The sequence below is a fragment of the Rhinatrema bivittatum genome, unplaced genomic scaffold, assembly GCF_901001135.1.
Source record: "Rhinatrema bivittatum unplaced genomic scaffold, aRhiBiv1.1, whole genome shotgun sequence".
NCBI lineage: Eukaryota > Metazoa > Chordata > Amphibia > Gymnophiona > Rhinatrematidae > Rhinatrema > Rhinatrema bivittatum.
The window spans coordinates 5,756-20,117 of record NW_021821379.1 but is presented as its reverse complement, the minus strand read 5'-3'; the positions used below and the strand labels follow the sequence as shown (position 1 = coordinate 20,117).

Genomic DNA, 14,362 nt, shown 5'->3' with positions numbered 1-14,362 from the left:
AGATGTGCTGGGAGGGAGGGGGGGGAATGAGAGTGTGTGGGGCCAAGAGATGTGCTGGGAGGGAGGGGGGGGAATGAGAGTGTGTGGGGCCAGAGATGTGCGGGAGGGAGGGGGGGGGAATGAGAGTGTTTGGGGCCAGAGATGTGCTGGGAGGGAGGGGGGGGGGGGCATGAGAGTGTGTGGGGGCCCAGATGATGTGCTGGGAGGGAGGGGGGGGAATGAGAGTGTGTGGGGCCAGAGATGTGCTGGGAGGGAGGGGGGGGGGGAATGAGAGTGTGTGGGGCCAGAGATGTGCTGGAGGGAGCGGTGGGGGGGAATGAGAGTGTGTGGGGCCAGAGATGTGCTGGGGGGGGGGGGGGGAGGGAATGAGAGTGTGTGGGGCCAGAGATGTGCTGGGGGGGGGGAATGAGAGTGTGTGGGGCCAGAGATGTGCTGGGGGGGGGGGGGGGAATGAGAGTGTGTGGGGCCAGAGATGTGCTGGGGGGGGGGAATGAGTGTGTGGGGCCAGAGATGTGCTGGGGGGGGGAATGAGTTGTGTGGGGGGCCAGAGATTTGCTTGGAGGGGGCTGGGAGAGGGGTATGAGTATGTGAGGGCATTAACTGCTATAAAAAAATAAAATGTTTCAATCTCATGTGTTTTGGGCTTGTTTTTTTGGAAAAAAGTGCTTGTTCGTTCATGAAAACCTGGCAACACTGCCGGAGCCGCACGGGTAGGAAGGAGGAGGCGCTTCAGCTGCGTGCAGAAGAGGAGCAGCGGGCCGGGAAGACTAGGGCCGCTGCAGAGCCCATCCTGTGGCAACCCGTAAAGAAGAGGCCCAGAGGTAAGAGAGAGGTGTGTGCGAGTATGAGATGAGTTGAGAGACTGTGTGTGTTTGCAGAGACAGCATGTGAGAGCCTCTGTGTGTGTGTGAAAGAGACAGCATGTAAGAGTGAGAGCCTGTGCTTGAGCAAGGCAGCATGTGGGGGTGTGAGAGAGCCTGTGTGTGAGACTCAGACAGCCTGTGCCAGTGAGAGCCTGTGTATGTGTGTGTGAGAGAGAAATGCATGTGAGAATGAGAACCTGACTGTGTGTTTGAGGGAAGAAGACAGGTGGAGAGAAAAGAAATAGAAAAAAAGGCAATATTAAAGGAAATGGCAAAAAATTAGAAAGGGAAGCAGATGTAAAAAAAAACCATTTTATTTTTTTATAGCAGTTAATGCCCTCACATACTCATACCCCCCTCCCCCCCCCCCCTACAAGCAAATCTCTGGCCCCCCACACTCTTTCCCCCCTCCCTAACCCCTCCTAGCACATCTCTGGTCCCCACATTCTCATTCCCCCCCCTCTGTAACCCCTCCGAGCACATCTATGGCTCCACACACACTGATTCTCCCCTCCCTAACCCCTCCTAGCACATCTCTGGCCCCCACATACTCATTCCTCTCTCCTCAGCCCCCTCCAAGCACATCTCTGGCCCCTCACACACATTCCCACCTCTCTAACCCCTCCGAGCACATCTCTGGCCCCCCACACGCTGATTCCCTCCTCCCAGCACATCTCTGGTCACCACACTCTCATTCCCCCCCTCCGTAACCCCTCCGAGCACATCTCTGGCCCCCCACACTCATTCCCACTTCCCTAACCCCTCCGAGCACATCTCTGGCCCCCCCACACACTCATTCCCCATTCCCCCCCTCCAAGCACATCTCTGGCCCCCCACACACTCATTCCCCAGCCCCCTCCCAGCACATCTCTGGCCCCCACACTCATTCCCACCTCTCTAACCCCTCCAAGCACATCTCTGGCCTCCCACACACTCATTCCCCCTCCCTACATCCTAATTCCTCCCCTCCTGCTACCTGGCTGTAGCTACACACTCTGGATTCCTTTGCTGTTGCGCTCCAATGCCGTGCTGCTCTTCCCGTTCCGCCCATGTAAGATGCTGTGCAGTGCTGGCTAGGTCTGCCCACAAAATGTGCTCCTGACGTGTGCATCAACAAGGCTTGCAGCTCCTGCTCTGATTGGCTTACTGCTGCAATATAGGGATAGGGTGCGCCTGCTATGGACAGGCTTCATCGCAGCAGCCAATCACTGTAACATGATTCAGAGCACAAGTCCCGCCCAACAAGCCCAAAAAAACACGACTGGCAGAAAAAATAGCCCAATTAAAAGCAACCCGCGAATCGGAAAAAAAAACCGCGAATGACTACAAAAAGAAGCCCAATCTCGTGGTAAATAAGCGAGGTTGGCAACACTGGTGCCAATAGCAGCAATCAGCGCCTCCCCAATAGCCACGTGGCAGCAGTGGCAGTAATTAGATTAATTGTTTGACTCAGCTGGAGGTGACAAAGTATGAAGTGGGATGTGAAATCAGCTTGATCTGGTGGAGAATTAGGATTGCTGTTACACATGAACTGTATTTGGCAAACATTAAATTAAACTTATTAAAGGGAGCCAGGATAATCAATTGAAGCCTGCAGCTGAGGACTGATTCATTATGACTCATGTAGAAATTAGTGCATTTTCCAGATTAGTCTGCATAACACAATTCTCAACATTCAGCATTATTTCTGCCGCATAGAGTTTTATCTGAGAGGCTCTGAGGTTGTGAGGGAGCCAGTAAGAGTGAGAGCATGAGTGTGTATGAGAAAATCCAGGGGAGTAAGAGTGTGTGTGAGTGGGGGGGGGGGGGGGGGGGGGAGAGAGAGTGTCTTACACCTGAGAGTGTGTCAGTGTCTGTGAGAGGTTATGGTGCATATAAGAGCATGAATGTGTATGTATGTGACAGTATGTGTGTGAGAGAGAATGGACATGTGAGTATGTGTGTGAGAGAGAGGATAACCTCCTAATCCTCGACAATATCAGGGTGACTGGAAATCAAGAGCTCCCATGTATGGACAGCAGGGGCTTTTTTAAAATCCTTATTAGTTTTAATATTGTGTGTTATTTGATATATGTGCTGTTTTGAAATATTTTATTGGTGTTTGGGAAATTATAAAATGTATATGATTTTAATTAATAGAAATTCTATTTATCAGTAATTTTAAAGTATTCTTTTATTAGTATGGTTTTACTATTATAACTGATGCTTTATGTTTCTTAATTGTATTGTTTTATGAGGAATGGTGGTTCTGTTTATAAATGTCATAATAAATAAATATGCACTAAAATCCAACCCCCATCCATAACCCCGCCCCCATGACCCAAAGCCCCACCCTCGTCCCGCCCTCGCCCCGCCCTGCAAGGGCGGGGCGAGGGGGTCACCGCAACATGAGGAACTGTATTACGGGGTCACGGCATTAGAAAGGTGAGAACCACTGCTCTAGATGAAGTGTGAAGTCTGAGGGGTATTTGGAGGTTGAGACGGGCTTGGCTGTGGATGGTTTATGGATGATGGTGATGGACTTGTGAAGAATTCTGAAGTGTATTGGTAGCCAGTGTAAATTTCTGAGAATAGGGGAGATGTGGTCTCTTCTTCTGGAGTTTGTCAGGATTCTGGCTGCCGCATTCTGGAGCATCTGAAGGGGTTTGATGGATGAGGACAGGAGACCTAGCAAGATAGAGTTGCAATAATCTATCTTGGAGAATATTACGGCTTGGAGAACTGTTCTGAAGTCTTGAAAGTGAAGGAGTGGTTTAATTATTTTTAGAACCTGCAGCTTATAGAAGCAGTTCTTGGTTGTGTTGTTAATGAATGTTTTTAAATTCAGGCGGTTGTCTATTACTACTCCTAGGTCTCTTGCTTGGGTAACAATGGTGTTAGCTGGTGCACTTTGTGGGGTATTACTGTTTTCCGGGGAGATGAGGAGTTCAGTCTTAGCTGAGTTTAGTATCAGGTTTAAGTTTGCAAGGAGTCGGTTGATCTCTTGGAGGCAGTTTTCCCAGTGTTTAAGTGTTTTGGTGATAGATTCTTTGATGGGGATCAAGATGTGCACATCGTCGGCGTATAAGAAATGCTTTAGTTGAAGGTTGGTTAACAGCTGGCATAGAGGAAGGAGGTAAATGTTGAAGAGAGTTGGGGACAGGGGGGAACCTTGAGGAACTCCTAGTGAGGAGTTGATGCGAGGGGATTCTTTATTATTGATTTTGACTTTGTAACCTCTGTTACAGAGGAATGTTTTGAACCATGTGAAGGCAGTGCCTGTTATTCCAATGTCCGATAGACGGGTGAGAAGGATGGAGTGATTAACGGTGTCGAAAGCCGCCGACAGGTCAAGGAGAATTAGTAAAAAAGATTGTCCTTTGTCCAAGCCCTCTGTTAGCGAAAGGAGTAGGGATTCAGTACTTAATGCCTTGCGGAACCCGTATTGGGTGGGCTGCAGTATATGTGATCTTCGAGATAGTCAGAGAGTTGTGAATTGACCAGTTTTTCCATAATCTTGGCTACAAAAGGAAGGTTGGAGATAGGGCGGAAATTGTTTGGATTGTTAGGATCCAAATCCGGTTTCTTTAGGAGAGGTTTAATAGAAGCAAGTTTTAGGGCATCTGGGAAAATTCCCTGTGTTAACGAACAGTTTATGATATCTGCCAGTGGTTTGGAGATGGTTTCAGGTATCTGCAGGAGAAATTTTGATGGGATTTGATCGAGGGGTGTTAATGGAAGGTGCTGGATTGACAGCATTGGAAATTGATGCCTTGCATATTTCCACAGAACATAAATGGCACCAGGTGTGGTGGTGCAGGCTTCTCCACACTGCTCTGAAGAATGATAGCGTAATTTGGTTTCCATGTCTCTAGGCTCTCTGCCGAGGCTGCTAGATAGGGTTCCATAAGTACAAATCTGTGATGCTGAGACCTGCCCACTGGCACCTAGACTAAGGCCAGGAACCTGTTTTATATAGGATAACTTTTTAAACTCTTACTAACTGAAGACTCTATAAATAAGCACCAGTTCCTTTCAGCCACAGAGGTCCTAGGACACCTAAACTCTCAGTTCCCTGATGTAAAAAGCTGATCAGTCCACTTCCATCCAAATGATGGGATGTTTCAAAATGTTAAAACATAGTTTCAAAATGGCCAGTAATATCAACAAATGCCTATCACTCTTGGTGAGGTCAGACATGTGGGAGTGAAATTGTATTAGCTGCCTTACATAACATACATACAGCACTTCCACTCATGTCTGCAGCCGCCATAGGATCAAGACAGCATTTGCTTTCAAGCTGGTATCAACAGAGCAAATGTTATCAGCAGTCATTCATCTAAACTTAGATTCTGCTTGTCTCCTTGCACGGAATATGAATTACTTACTTATAAAAGGCTTGATTCTCCACTCCACATTTCCAAAGATGCTTACAGGCAGCTGGTGTAGAGGTGTGGTACGCTAGCACAGCCTTTTTCTGATGGTTCGGAAAAGAGTGAGGAGAAAATAAAATCAATATCCTCTAAAACAAAAACAATGCCATATTTGCTTTAATTTTCTGGAGAATGGCTGGCTTTTTAAGATCAAGACTGGATTTGCAAGTTGGACGTTATGAAAGCTCACCATTTGCAATTTAAAAAGGCATCATTCTTCTCCTGAATAACCACACCAGCCACCTCACCTACATTACTCAATTTTGAGGTCACTTACTGCCGGCTTCCTTTAGTGTTTCATTCTGCACAATACCGAGCTCTGACGGGCAAACTAATGAGACTGTGCCCAATATGCCACCATCAGGCCTTGGTGTGCTTAATAAAGTCAGCAGGCTAGACAGTGAAACAGATACCAACCTGCCAGCAACAAAGAACAAGCATAGAAATGAAGCATTTAAAGAGAACTGCAGGTGGCCATTGTCAGTTAAGAAGGGAGTCAATGAATTATGACCCACCAGCCTTTTAAAGATCAAGTAGGTGAGGTTTACTGGAGGAGCAGCCTAGTGATTAGAGCAATGGGCTATAAGCCAGGAATGCCAGGATTCAAATCCCACTGATGCTCTTTGTGACCTTGGGCAAGTTTCTTCACCCTCCATTGCCTCAGGTACAAATATACAGGCCAATACTGTAAAGTGCGCTCGGCCAAGTGCACTGATTAACACGCAGTTGGGTGCAGGTTTTTGACGTGCGTCCATTACCCCTTACACTGTAAGGGTTTAGCATGTCAAAAACCTGTGTCCAACCCCCCCGCCCCCGAAACTAATAGCGCTCATCACATGCAAATACATGTTGATGAGGTTATTAGTTATGCACCTGGGATACCGAAAAAAAAATGTGCGGCCAAGCTGCACATTTTACACTTAGAAATGAACACCTGCCCAATTTCTGAGCAGCCCAAAAAAGTGTACAGAAAGCAGAAAATGCTTCCTCCAACTTAATATCCTAGCAATATTAATTCAGAGGAACCAAAAATGTTTAAGAAAAATGGGCCAGCCATTCAGGTTAGGAAAACAGATGCTGAATTTTATCAGCGTACGTTTTCCCTAACCTATGGCTGTCAGCAGGTTCGGAAAACCAACACTCGTAAAATTGAGCGTCAGTTTCCTGAACCCGCTGACAGCCACCTCGCCTGGGTTTCCGCTAATAAGGAGGTGCTAGGGATGTGCTATTGTCCCTAGCGCCTCCTTTTTAGCTCAACCCCTCATTTAAATACAGGATCGCGCACCAAGGAGAGGTCGATGGGCACACGTTGGGAGAACGGGAGCTCACCAAGGAGCGCCTGTTTTCCCGCACTTATTGTATTGGCCTGTCAGACTGTAAACTCTCTGGGGACAGAGAAATACCTAACGTACCCAAATATAATCTGCTTTGAAGTGGTTGAAAGGCAGAATGTAAAAAAGGGAAGATGAAGCAACCACAATTTACTTACTCCAAAATTCCCACAATCATTTGTTTTAATTAAGCTACAATATCATATATTTATATATTTTAGATACACAGACAGAGCTGCATTAAGAAGGAATGACATACAACAGTAAGGGCCAACAGTACTGTTTGCCACACAAACCCCAAACCCCCATGCAGGGCAGACTTAGATCCCAAGCTGTGCTGGACAGCAGTGTGGGAGACAATAAGGTTTCACTGGAGAAGTAAGCAGCAGAGTAGAGGTTGCCTCTGTGAGCCGTTGGGGGTTATGTATATCCTCATATAGTAAGGTTTACCCTCGCTGCGAAATATCAGTCTATTTGTAAATTATCTCTACTGAAGCTCTGTGACTTCTCCTCACAGTCTGAGGAACAAGGAGCCACCTGAGTGTGCACAGGCACCACAGTGTCATGTGGTCAAAACCCCTGAGATACACAGGAGAATCTCACCAGAATCCCATGGTCTGAAACATAAAAAAATAGTGAGTACGAATATGAAGCTGCCTGACCTCCTTGTGAATTCCAGTCACATAAAAAGTCTTCCCATCAAACCTCAGTTTGCAGACATCAGGCCTACAAAAAAACAATTTTAAGTAAACAAGAGTGCAGCAACTCAGGGCAGCTAAGAGCGTTAGACAGTGGGCACACCTGATGGACCTGTATGGGATAAGGGAGACATTTCTAACCTCCATGAATCATGGGAGTCACACCAAGGGTAAATGGCAGCAAATCCTAAACTGCATCTGCTAGTGTTATGGCCCTCACTCCCCTGTTTTTTCTTTTTCATTCTACCTTGACTAGGGTGTAGTGTCTTCTTTTCCAACTTTTAGGGAAATTCCTTCATTGGGCCATGAATCCAACATTAGTAAAGGTGGGTTTCTATGTTTGGTCCCCCTGGAAATGAGGCAGGCCGCGGTCATAGTCGCGTGGCAGAAGCTGCCTTCAGTAGCTCCCACCACATTTGTCTGGCTTTAAATATAGCAGATCAGAGTGAACAGAAACAGAGAACACATTGTATCAAATAAAAATGCTATTGCCCAGTCATTATTTTAAAATTCTTTAATCTGCTATCCTGCAAAAGGGTAAAGACTGCAGAATATTTCTATTTATTGATTGATTTTTAATATTCTTAATTCTGCTTCCAGTAATACAAATTATTCTAAGTGGATGCTTTTATCCACAGACTTTACGTCAAATTTTAAAGGGAATAGGTTCCTTTTGAAAACTGAATTGGAAAATGTCTGTGCACTGACTTGCACCTGCTATGTGTGCTGGAACTTTTTCTGGTGGAATTTGCACGCTGACTTTTTGAAAGTATAAAGTATGCTTTTAAGGCTCAACTCCTTCCCGGAACATCTCTCCTAATATGTATGTAAATTTATATGCACCATCGACGTATGGGAGTAAATCTAGGCACACACTGGGTGAGCAATTTTCAAAGCGGCCATTTGTGTGGGTAAAGCACGGATTTACCCAAATAACTGGATTTGAAGATTGCCCTTCAAGATTCTTCCATCTTGTGATGTCTGCTCCTGAAATACTGAGTAGCATACAGAGAGTACAGCTCTCTTTAGACATAGCCCCATGCAAAAAGCGGAACCATAAAGCAAAGTTCAATGTTCCATCTAAGCTGCACGTCTGCGTGGCCGCGTACAATTTTTCTGGCAGCTGCACTCATTCTACCATGGCCCGAAGCACAGAAGAGACCCCCAAAGCTCTAGGTGCTCCATCTATTTCCTGCTCACGCAGCAGTAGTGTACCAAGGGGGGAGCTGGGGGGCCACTGGCCCCAGGTGCAGGGTTGCAGGGGGGCACTGATGGCCAAAATAGGGCCCATGGGGCCGCCAGTGGACCCCATCCCACTGGCATCCAAAAAATAGGGAGACAGGCCATGCAGCTGCCAGTGGACCTCATCCCACTGGCGGCTAAGCAGAGGTGCACCCTTCCTGTCCTCTGCATGCCCCGCAGTATTAAAAACTCGGAGAGTAGGACTTTCTCTATTCTGATCTTGCTAGGAAGTGCTAGCCCTGCAAATTTTTAATACTATAGGGTTTGCACAGAGGAAACAGAACAGGCTTCAGTTCTAGTAGCAATGGCAGTGACAGCAGAGGAGTGAGAGAGAGTCTGTCAGCAAAAGAAAGAGGGGGCCTTCCTTCATTGTGTGTTTGTGTAATGTATGGGTGCCTGCCTGGGGGTCTGTGTGAGAATGAATGGTTGCTTGCCTGCCTGAGGGGGCTGTGTGTGTGTGTGAGAGATAAATGGGTGCCTGCCTCCCTGGAGGTCTGTATGTATGTGAGAATGGATGCCTGACTGGGGATCTGTGTGAAAATGGGTGCCTGCCTGAGGAATTGTCTGTGTGTGAGTGTGTGTGTGTGTGTATATGTGTGTGTGAGAGAGAGAATGAAAGGGTGCCTCCCTGGGGGTCTGTGTATAGGTGTGAAAATGAATGGAAGCCTGCCTGGGGAATGGGGGAACAGTGTAAGAATGAATGGGAGCCTGACTGGAAGTTTGTGGGAGCTTGCTTGGGTGTAAGTGTGAGAGAATGAATGGGAGCTTGTTGGTGTGTGTGTGTGTGTGTGTGTGTGAGGAAGCCAGTGAGAGTGAGTGCATCTGTGTGTGTGTGTGTTTTAAGAGGGAGAGAGAAATAACATGTGTTGTGTGAGAGAGCATGTGAGAGTGAGAGCCTGTGTGTGTGATACAACATGTGAGAGAGAGAGCCTGTGTGAGAGTGAGAAAGCATGTGAAAGAGAGAACTGGTGTGTATGTATGAGAGAGACAGCATGTGAAAGTGAGAGCCATGTGTATGTGTTTGTGAATGTCATACACAGAATGTGAGAGTGGGAGCCTGTGTGTGTGTGAGAGAGAGAGCATTTGAGAGAGAGACAGCGTGTGAGAATGAGTGCCCAAGTGTGTGTTTGAGGGAGGAAGGGAAGAAAACAGGTGGAGAAAGAAGAAACAGAAAAAATAAAAAAGAGACCCTGTAAAGGAATTGGAAAAAGACCAAGAAAGGGAACGCAGAAACAAAAAGCCAGTGACCAACCAATTAGAAAAATAAGATCAGACAACAAAGGTAAAAAAATAAAATTATTTGAATTTTTAGTGATTGGTATATGGTAGCTTTTGGAATGTGTATTACATATTTGTATTTTGTTATTTCTTCAGTATTCCACTGTTCAGAGTCTAGTTTCTTGGGCTTTCCATTTTATTTTTGTCTGCATGTTTCTGTTTCTAAATTGTACTCCCTTATTCTGTATTGGGTAAGGGACTGTCTGTTCTGCATGCATGACTGAGGTGTAGTATGTCTGCTGCAGGTAGTTTTTCTGTGGGGCTTTGGAGCAGTAGGTGGTGTATTAATGTTCTAGGATATAGTATAATATTTGCATTACTGCTGTGTCATAGTTAAGGCTGCTGCTGTTTGAGTCGTGATACAGTGCTGGTATAGTATGGGATGACAAGGTTCTAGATGTCTCTTTTTGGGGTGTTTTTCAGGGGTTTGTGTTACTTCTCAAAGTGTTGGCAGTGAAAGTTTGTAATTACTGAGATGAGTGTGCGTGTGGAAGAGGAGGAGAAATGAGTGAGTATGCATGTGTGAGAGTCTGGAGTGTGAAAGTGAGTGTGTGTGTGAGAATAAGCATGTATGTATGCGTGGAAGATTATGAGAGTGAATATGCAAGTGTGTTAGTGTATGTGAGAAAATTTGCGTGCCTGCTGCTACCAATGTTCTCTCTAAGGACTGGATAGCTGTGAGCATAAAATTGCTAGGCTTTTTGCATCAAAGACAGTAGGGTTCACAGAGTAATGAAACCAAAAATCTTTGCTCATGAGCAAAACGTTTTTGGTCACAGCAAACCAGTCCTTAGAGGGAACATTGGCTAAGTTCTATGAAATGTATGAAGGCAATGTATGCCCTTTTCTATTTAAAACAAGACTGGCTAGTTCAACAAAAAAATAAAACTGGCTTCCATAAATGCTTTTTAATTAATTGAAAGCAAGCACTTACCATTTTAATAAATGAATTCGTTTATTTCCCTGGAAAACTACAAAGCCTGCAGCTGTGAAGCCCAAAAATGTGGTAGTTCCTGTTGAATCCTGAAGGAGAAACAAAACAATATTAAAAATTATTCTAATTCCCAACCAATCATTAGGATCAGGCAGATTCTTACAGCCTATGATATCTGTACTATTGGTTCATGTTGAACTATTCCTGACCAGGACTCTTCAGATATCCAGTGGCACTTTTCCAGCAAGAATATACAAACTATTGCGACTAGTTGGTTTAAGGTATCCATGATAACATACAACGTGAGGTCAATTTGCATTGCTTGCACAGAATGTTCCAATACCAGAGCAAGTGTGCTCAGCGCTGTTGTACACGGGACAAGCCCTGATTATAGCTGGGCGAGTTCCAGCTCCATTCTGTAGAGGCAGGCTTACAGATGAGGTTATTTCTGCACTTTCTTCTTTATTTTTTCTATGATTATGGTGTTACCCAAACAATTTTGTAGAAACAAAAAGGTAAGTGAAATACTCAAAATTAATACAAAAACTGGTACAGCTACCAGCCAGCACCTCCGCAACAGGTCTTCCTGCGCTAGTCCTTGGTGCTATGTTGCTTATGTTCCTGCTTTAGCCTTGCCGTGTTCCTGCATTGTCCAGCCTTGCCTAGCCTTGCCTCTTTGCCCTGCCTCATTTTCCTGCCTTGCTCCACCTTGCCTTGCTTTCCAGTCAACCTTTCTTTGGACTTTTCTTTTGTTGCTGACCCAGACAGCCTTTCAACCCTTGCCTGATCTCCCTGACCTCGGCCTGACCTCCACATGCCCTGAGCTCTGCTTGGGCTCTGACTCTGCTTGATCTCTACCTTCCCTGACCTCTGCCTGGGCTTTGACTCTGTTTGATCTCTGCCGTAGACCTCCCAGGGACTGCTGGCCCCCAGAACCCCAAAGGCTCATCCTAAGGGGAAAGTGAAGACCTCATCCAACCTCTCTGCCCTGGGGTGTACCTGCTGCCACCTGCTAGCGCCTGGTCCGTGCCCGCATGCACCAAGCTGCATCAATCTAGCAGCAGCCCGAGGGCTCACAACCCCCAGAGCGTGACACCTGCAGGGCAGGCAGAAAGGGGACGGATCCCCTGGAAAGCTCTAAATCGCCTCCCTATCAAGTCATCAGATCAAGGGCCAGCATGGGGAAACAGGGATACTCTGCTTGACCTGAGACCTGTGACTGTGGAGAGAAGCAGACCACGCAGCATCTTTTGGTTTGCCCCTTGCTTAAGGATAACCCCTTTGTGGTGCAGGATCTTGCTGAGGCCAGCTCATGAGTACTGAAATGTGCTCATCAATGGAAAGAAATATGAAGGTGAATAGTTAAAGACATTTAGCCGGATACCTTGCTATAATTGGGCCATTATCCAGCCCAATTATAGCAAGGCAAGTCATTATCCGGCTACAATTTAGCTGGATACATAAAGAGGTATTCTGGATGGCCCTAAATTATCCAGTTAACTTAGCCGATTTTCTGTTGTAACTCCCTAAGTTATACGGATACTTTTAGACCTGCTGTAGAGCAGATTTAAAGTTATCAGGTTGTGTAGCCGTATAACCAGCTACTTAAGCGGATATCTTCAAAGTTATCTGGTAAAGGGGCACTGTTACATTTTTTAAATAATGCCCTGTGCCCCGATTCCTGACACCCCTCCCCAATATGTCACACATGGCCCTGCCAAGCCACCCACGCCCCAAATCCCTTTAATTTTGTTTATAAATGGGATGTGTCCACCAGTCAACCCTCTCCCTCCCACGTCCCTGGTTTTTTGGGGTTTTTTTATTTTAAGTATTCTTCATTCTCCCTACCTACAAGCTCTGGAGCCCTGGACTACCCCCAGGGCCAGCAATCCCCAGCCAGAAGCAAACTTCCAGCACTGCTCTAACAGGAGAAGCTCCGGAAGCATTAGCTACTCGCAGTTAACGCTTCCAGAGCTGCTAAGAAATCCTCCTTGCAGGGCATCCAAACCTTCTCCATTCCTGGCTAATGCTAAAGCAGGAAGGCTGCAATTCACATTTGGTAGACTGAAGTCTCCTCCAAGCTGCCTCTCCCCTATTGCACCGACTTTATAATATCATATAAGAACACAATCCACCTCTTCCCTGAATTCACGAGTTTGCTCTTTGAATTTGACAAAAAAAGAGCGTGCAAATGTATTGTTTTAATGATCCAAGCGGTGATTCCCGAATTAGCTAACTGAACTTTCACTGCGCTTCTGTTTCTGCATCAACCTTAGAGCCACCCTAACCCAGCAGTCCTGCCAAAAAAGGGTACAGCTACCAGAAGAAGGGGGGCAGGAAACAAAGGTGGTGTCCAAAACATGGGCAAAGGCAAAATATATGATTCAGAAGTCATTGTGTATCAATGCAATACAAAAACCACTGTGTTACCTTGCAAGGGTGAGGGTCAACACCATAGGTTTCCAAAGAGTGTGCTTTTAGTAGTAAGTTAAATTCAGCAGCAGCTGGGCTTTGACCTCTGGAATTACAGAAGGAGAATTTAGTGGTTTCAGAGTTTGTGCTTACACAGCATACAGTAGGAAAGCATTTTCAGTTTGGGAATCTGGCTTGTCATCTTTTCAATCCAAAACATGCCTCCCCCTCTCACCCTCTAGAAAAAGAAGGGAATGCTAAACCAAGACCATTTCTATAGCATCGCAGATATATAGACCTTTCAGTAGATATTTGTTGCTGCTCAAACGCATGGCAAATCCTTTCAAATTAAGTCTTGATGCTTTCCACATGCCCATGAGACTCGGTGGGGGATGTATGCGGCTAATCAGAGGCTTATTAAATGTCCCGCAAACTTTGCTATCTCTGTTGTATATATACATCTACCATTTAAAAGAGCTAAGACTAAGCATCTGTTTCCTGTTCCCTCCCCCCATCTCATTACAAAAGATTGTCTAGTTTAAAATACATTTTACATCAGACTTCAAACAGGGCAATTGTGCTATACAAATGACTGAAGTCTTGCCTACAAGCAAACATGGACAGAGTTTAGATAGATTTACTCACACACACAAAAAAAATCTTGATCAAAGAGCAATAGCCCACAAGCAGTCAAGCTTCTACCGCTGGCAGCTGGGATATATCATTATCAGTGTAAACTAGAATTTTAGCTGTATAGACTGTTTGGGCCAATTGGTCTTTATCTGCCATCATCTACTTATAACCCCCACCCCAGTGTGCATGTCTGGCACGGGTGTCTCTTTGGGGCAGGGACCCTGACTAGCTCTACTTCCCTTACCTCCCAAGGTGTGGATCCTTTCAACTGGGAGAAGAAAGGGGTCCTCTCAGGTCCCAGTGCGGGGTGACTGAACTCCTTCCTTAAATTCCTTGGGTGAGGTGAATTTTTACACTCTGTGTGCTGTGTGCCCAAAGAAGATGCAGGGACCACTGGATTAGTGTCCAAAATAAAAAGTTTACTGGAGAAAATGATGGATCGATGGCACAATGACTATAACTGACAGCAGGCTGGCTCTTTAGTACAAATCTTGCTCCTCTATCTGTGCAAGAGTCTTTTGAACAGGCTGGGAATCCGGCCACCTTCCTGGCTTAGGTT

At 45.9% G+C, this 14,362-nt stretch overlaps 1 long non-coding RNA gene across 1 annotated transcript; it reads right to left on the bottom strand.

The window, feature by feature from the left end:
• Nucleotides 1–5,222: 5,222 nt before the first annotated feature.
• LOC115082638 lies at nucleotides 5,223–13,292 on the bottom strand. The gene is made up of 4 exons (XR_003854218.1): nucleotides 13,189–13,292; nucleotides 10,759–10,847; nucleotides 7,269–7,332; nucleotides 5,223–5,319 (listed from the first exon to the last, which is right to left on the bottom strand). It is a non-coding gene; the product is annotated as an uncharacterized LOC115082638 (long non-coding RNA).
• Between the last annotated feature and the right edge of the window lie 1,070 nt (nucleotides 13,293–14,362).